General features: G+C 44.9%; 1 long non-coding RNA gene across 2 annotated transcripts; it reads left to right on the top strand.

Annotated features, from left to right (window-relative positions):
* The first annotated feature begins 416 nt into the window (after positions 1–416).
* LOC144134662 (uncharacterized) lies at positions 417–1,792 on the top strand. Of its 2 annotated transcripts, none has more exons than XR_013315200.1 (2): positions 417–539; positions 1,487–1,792. It is a non-coding gene; the product is annotated as an uncharacterized LOC144134662 (long non-coding RNA). The 2 variants fall into 2 exon arrangements; XR_013315199.1 differs by having other exon boundaries at positions 423–539; positions 1,524–1,792.
* Positions 1,793–6,925: the final 5,133 nt, after the last annotated feature.

The following is a 6,925-nucleotide window of genomic DNA, read 5'->3' as shown; positions in this document are numbered from 1 at the left end:
TAACTCAGCTGGCATAAATAGTATGCACACGCTGTCAGGTCGTCAGGCCACAACTTTCACTTGTGCAATCAATGTCCCTTGAATGCTTCTTGTAGTGAAGAATTCAAGAAGTAAGCTTCTCTCCAATCAGAAGAAACCTAGCATTTCAAGGCCCTTTGGACTTTAATAGCATCGTGATATCTCCACTGTGCGGCTGAAATGAAAATCTTTGACCCTGAAGACTTTTCACAGACACTGTACACAACAAGGCTGCTTCATTCAGTCACAGAAACCACCCACAATAGTTGTGCTGTAATAGCGCATCACAGTGTATTGCAGTCATGCTGTCTGGTTTTTACTTGTTCGCATAACAAACCACATATTTTCCCTCTACAGATGCGTCGCATGCGTGAAGGTGACCATGAATTTCTCCGAAAGTTTTTCCGGATGACTCCAGTGCTGTTTGACGAAGTGCTGGGATTTGTTTTGCCAGACCTCACACGGCAGCATGTTGTGAGAGAGCCCCTGGAGCCAGGCGAGCGACTGGCAATAGCATTGAGGTTTGTAAAGCTTGAGTTCTACATTCTGAGAAGAAGCATTTCGACACATAGTTGTGTGATAGTTTGGCGAAATGCACATGCTACCCTTTAAGCCTTGTAATGGTCCTCTCAAAAAATAAAAAATGAAAGGGCGAGAGAGACCGGAGAAGCTGTTGCTTACGGAGCTGAAGCCAATTAAGGCAAACGAAACAGTGCTAAATGCTCAAAAACATTGTGAAAAATGCGAAGAAAAAAAAAAAGAAGTCAGATAAAAGCAATAAGTCACAACTGGGGAAACCAGAACAAAAACAAAATGGTTAAGACGTGGCCAAAAGAGTAGGGAACCCCTAGCAATGCAGGTGCACAGCACAGGAAGGCCGGGTTGTAGCACCCGAGGACTTAAAAAGAAAAGAAAGCAAGCAAATGCAGCCAAGGACAGTCCGAATTTGATGAAAGTGAATAAAGCTAGTGAAAGCGATTTTGTGAGGCTTGCGCAACAGATTGACGCCTAATTACGCATAATGTGCTTAGGCAATCAAAAGCACGGCCTCTGTTCTTTCTTTGGGGTAAAGGAATTGCCTATACTCATGAATCCCATAGCCTGTGTCAGGCACATAATCAAGCATATATTCCTGACCAAAATCTCTCGCGCATCGTAATTTCACACTGTGGCATCAATGTTACTATTTTGGTGTCACATTTTAAGCATATTCTAGAGCCAAAAGAAAGATGCCAAACAGTGCAACTTCATTCAAAAGTAAATTCATTAAAAACTTAAAGCAGCTTGACGCGCAGGTCAATCTGCTGATTCTTGTTCACGCGCTTCATCATTTTGGCCATTGAAAGACAAAATTGGTCGCACTCGTCATGTCCGTCACAGGTCTGCAGTGCATCTGCGAGTTTTCCAATGTGTTCAACCAGAGCATCATCAGCACATTCTCTTCTCCTCTTTCGCTTGTTCTGTCTAGGCGCTGATGACTGCAGCACTGATGCCTCTTGTTCCAGCAAGCCAACAGGTGCCTGGAGGGATGGCACCGACTGGCTCGACGCAGGTGACTCGTGGCGTGACGGCAGCGACTCGTGGCGTGATGGCAGTGGCTCGTCAGTCACCACCTCGTGCACGAGTGACGCCTGCGATGCGCAGTCCAGGCGCCACTCCTCCAACTAAATGATGGTCTCTGATGGCTCTGGGGCACTGTTGTGCTGGTACGCCGGCGTACTGCTTTCCCCTGGCACGACATTTGGACCTGGCTCCCTTAATTGCTGCCTGTAGTTTCCTGACGTCCTGTATATGAGAGTGTACATGTATATATGCACCATGAAGTTGCGTGTTTCAAGTCCCTTTTTGCAAGAATGTTTCGATATACGTTTAACGAGTGTTTTTACATTCATTCATCATTTTCAAGTCATGCAATGATATTTGCAGAACGGACTGACCCTATTCTGGCTCATGACAGCTGTACATACTGTGGCATCCTCATATGCTGTTCCCTCGTGTGTCTTGCATACCATTTTTTGAGCATACTGTCTTGTATATCCTAGCTTTTTTGCATTTTTATCTTGTAAAGTCCTGTATACATTATTGTAAAATTTTTAAACTGCTCTAAGCCATTTGAATACTTATGTGCCCAAATTTTTTGTTTCGTGCACTGCACCACTTCATCTTTTGGCTGCTTTTGCTACGCATTACTACTACTGACCTCTTCATGAAGACTACCATAATAGTAGTATAAAGGTGACAGTGTTTGTGCTACCCTCTGAGGTTTTAATGAGCAGTTAATGCAACAAAAGTGCTGCCATTTTTCAACTGCTTGGTTGCAGGAAGACGTTCCTGTCAACTGGAAGTTATATGAAACAAAATCTGATACATGTGAGCTACATATGCATAGTGGTGACCCAAAGAACTATGTGTGTGGAGTTGGTGCACATTGTATGGAAAATAAAATATGCAGGTTCATTGATTGCACTTAGTAGTTGTCTTACACATTAAGCATATTATGCACCTCCTTGGCTTGTCTATACAGTATCTGTATAGCTGCAGGAAATCTGCACTTTAACGTGGCACTCTTGTCTGATTGATTAAGCAGTGAGTGTTTGAGTGAATAATGATGAACCACTGGTAACATTGCCTATGATCCTTAGCTTAGAAGTGTGAGGGTTCAGGCTAGTGGGTAATTCACGTGCCGTTCCATAGCGCGAAACAAGGAAGTAAAGAGCACTTGTGCCTTGGTCTCTTGTTTGGTGCCACGGAATCTCGCGTAGATCTTAGCTGTGACAGTGCACATGATAAAAAAACACATTTTATCTGCAATGCACAAAGCACATTGCAAACAGTGGTGTTCCTTTTGTACACATAACGCGTCGAATTTTCCTACATGAATATGCATAAACATGGAACCTTCATGAGGCCTTTTGGGTGCACACGGTATGTTGAGCATTTGTGTTGGAGTCGCATAATAGATGTGTTAAATGCTTCCAGTCAGTGCAAAGCGGTGTTATTTTCTTTCAATGTGCAATATATTTTGTATGTTACGGTGCCATTTGCTGTGTTTCTTGGTCTTAACTCATATGCTAGTTCTTCATTTTAACAGTATTTCACTGTGAGGGCTTTGTATTTGAAGTGTACAGGCAAGTAAGGCTGAAGGTGTTGATCTTATTTCTGGTCATGCTGCTTTGTGATATTTTGAACATGATCTACACTTACTGCTTAAGCAGCCAAGAGTCAAGCTGTGATCATTGCATCATAAATGTGTTGTTGTGGATTCCCAATTGTCACATTTTCTTCATTAATAATGGAGCTGATATGCCCTCAAACATATTTTCAGCACTTCTGTTTGGCTGAACGTATCCACACGGCCTGCCACGTGCATTTCATGGCGAGGGAACAGTTTCAATACAATTGGTTGGCATGTTAATTCGCACAACCACATAATAGCTACAAATAAAAAATGAAATCTGTGCATTTATTTCCGCCACCTGACATTCCTGATCATGAACTGGAATCTGAGCAACAGGGTATCCTTTCAAATAGAATAGCATGAGCTGCAGGTATGTCTTTACAAGCATCTACAAGTGTGAGATAGGACTGCAGTGAAAATGTCCAAATGGGATTCTTTATTGTCCCAGTTCAAATGGTTTATTGGTCCATTCCCTGTAGCTGCTGGAACCAGTAACTGCTGATAGCGCGAACATTTACTTGGATAAACCATCCGTGTATTATGTCCTTAGATTTCATCCCTTTCTGACAAGTTACAAAATGTTTTAAAGAGTTGCTCAATGACAATAAACACACACCAAAAATTCAGGACAACAGAAGCAACCTACACTAAAATGTGTTGTCGTGCAGGACCACGCACATCTCCCTATAGTGAGAACACGCAGCTTTAATCATAACAATTGAGTGCCAACAAGGCCAACAACAAAGCGCGGCAATACACATAACTTATAGTCACATTGGTTGAAACTTGCTATGTGCTTATGCTTATATACACCCTTATTAAGGGCATCCCACAGGTGTTAGCAGGGAGCAGCTAGTTAATAAAAATAGTTTTCTCGTTAAACTTCAGCACTATTTATGCAATGTATAGCAGAAAACCTCGAAGAGATTTTGATGAAAAATTTTGTGCGTTGAGGAACACCATTACTACATATACAACAGAAAAAAATTGTAAATCCGACAACAAAACGTTCAGTAGTAGCCAGTAGATCTCACTTCAGAACCAGAAGCCCCCAGCAGGGACCATTTAAACCAGCAGCAAACCAGATGCTTCCTTTTGGGACCAGTAGATTAAAGCCAAAAAATAGTTTGTGCCCTACAGGGGCTATTTCAACCAGCAGCAAACCAGAAGGCTTCCTTCTGGGACCAGATAAAATAATTTGAAAACAATCAAATTAACAGATTTTCAACCTGGGGATGAAAATAATACCTCATATATGTTATAAAAAAAACACGGAAAGGAAGAATTCAATAACAGTAGCAAAAATTCCACCTGTTATGTTGTAAACTTACAACACTCTCGTGGCTGAAATAAATGCCGAGATTTCACTTTTAATGTGTGGACGTCAGTGGCATTCAAGTTGCATGAAAAGCCCAGTAAGCAACACAAGATGCCTGCTTAAGAATACACAATACTGAGCAATTAAGACAGCATATGAAGACTGCGTACTTTTAAAGTGCCTGATTTTCATACACCTATCGTTAGCTCCCGCCAGTGTGACGGCTGCTCGGCGTTCTGCTTGCTCAGCGGCGCAAGCAGCAACAGGGTGGTTGTGTCGGGTGCATTTGCACACTTTGCGTTGGATTTATGACCTGGAGCAATTGCCAACACCACGCGCAGCTGCAGCTTTGCCACAGAATATGCCGCATTTTCTTGCAACAAGTCCTGCATCAAAAAACACGTTTGCTTCGGATGTAATCGCATCACGTCAAATAGCGCTTGCTTCACGCATGCAACGTTCCCACCACGGCAAACGACGGCACTGCTTGTGTTCCTTAAAGCGAACAGCTCGTTATGGGAATAAAAATATTGATGATCTTACGGCCTGGTGACCATCATGTCCCTGAGTAACAACAGCTGTTCGTAATGTGCCCACACGAAGTCCATGGGCTCGATGTCGTCCGCGCCAGCGCCGCTCTTCCGCCTCAACTGACGTGCCGTGTACAGGCGGCGGAATTTGTCGCGCAGCGATTTCCCGCGCTTTTGTACAAGGTCCACGCTTTCTGCACAATTGTAGCGCGAAAAGTTTCAAGCACATTTCAACCATGAAGTGCTCATCATGAGCGAAGTGTATGCCTACCTGGTGCTCCCGGTAGTACATCCTCCGCCACTTCTCTCCAAAGTGCTGCTTTCACGTTCTTATTTTTATGCAGCCTGTCGCTTGCCAGCCAAAGTGAACGCCGCCTCTCTACAGCAGCAATGTGTAGTTCGTTATTTATAACCTCAGACATCGCCGCAGCCATACGTGAACCAAGCGAAACCGAGGAAACGACGCGAAAAAGTCCGTACCGGATGTTAGGAGAGCTGCGCTCTCTGGTGCACGTCGGTCAGAAACCAGCAAACTCATTCCGGCGCACGCGCGCGCGTGCGCGCGCCGAGGCGCAACTATCTGACATTGCCAGATATCTGCGCCCTCCTCGCGCCCAACTCGCGCCTCGCGCTTCGCGCATGAGCAGACCGGTTTTCCAGACGCTCGTGCGCGTAGGCGCTTCGCGTGTACGCCTCGGAATTGTCCATCGAGTTGGGGCTTTAGGCTCCGTTTTCCATTATGTAGGAACGCGTTAAAAAGAATGAAAGTTGACTTTTGAGGAAAGGAAATGGCGCGGTAACTGCCTGACATATCTAGGTAGACATCCGAACTGCCCGCAAGGAAACGATAAACGACACAGTGAAGGTAGTAAGGAAGTGAGAAGTGTCGTAGTGGGGTGCTCCAGAATAATTTTGACTACCTAGGGATCTTTGGCGTGCACTGACATCGCACAGCACACGGGCGCCTTCTGCGTTTCTCCTCGATCGGAACCCTGCCGCGGTGGTAGGGTTTGAACCTGGGTACTCCGGATCAGTAGCCGATAGCTCTAACCTCTGAGCCACCGCGGCGGGTTCGCGTACAAAGACTGGTCGTTGATTTTCGCTATTAGACACGTAGTTCAAGCAAACACCCAAGATATTACAAGCCAGAAAAGTACAAGCAGGTGCAGCGTGACCTTTGCCGCTTTGTACACGCTACCGCAAAATTATGTAAGGCATTTCATGGTGACAATAGGAGGAGCCGCGCTTGCGTCCATACACAGCGTATTTTTAGCATGACCCACAGGAGGATACGCCTGATTAAGCTCCCTTATTCTATATTCTTACTTTTTTATTCTCCAGTGCATATGAGATAGCACTCGAGTTAATTTTCGAACTAAGCAACGTTAGAGCAGCGCCAAGATTGTTCGTACTCCGTCTTAAACATCTACGGTGGGAAGAGGGCAGAAAAGATGGAATTCTTGACGGAAAAAATTAAGGGGCGGCAAGAAAGACTCATTCCGCCACCGAATGGTTCTACAACAGGACGTGTCTTCGTCTGTGCGCAGACTGTCATGTCCTGTTGTCGAAACAACGGACATGGAAATGAGACATCCCTCCATACTCTGCTTTAGTTTGAGTTTGTAACAGCGGTTATTCAAATGAGACGGTACGTAAGGACTCATTCTCTTCATTATGAACCAACTAGCCCGCCAGAACGTCCTTCTTCAGGTTACTCAAAGCTCGCGAAAAATGCCTGGCATCACTTGAAGCTTTCCCTAGGAAGCATGTTATAGACTATGCATGATTCGTTTCATACCATGATGGCCTGCGTCCGCTCCTGCTCCCCCTTCTGCGTAAGGGACGCTGGCACGGTGCGTCCTCTTCGGGGATTCAGGCGCT

This window comes from Amblyomma americanum, chromosome 5, assembly GCF_052857255.1.
Source record: "Amblyomma americanum isolate KBUSLIRL-KWMA chromosome 5, ASM5285725v1, whole genome shotgun sequence".
Taxonomy (NCBI): domain Eukaryota; kingdom Metazoa; phylum Arthropoda; class Arachnida; order Ixodida; family Ixodidae; genus Amblyomma; species Amblyomma americanum.
Note: the sequence above shows the minus strand (reverse complement) of the source record. Positions and strands in the feature narration are given on the sequence as shown.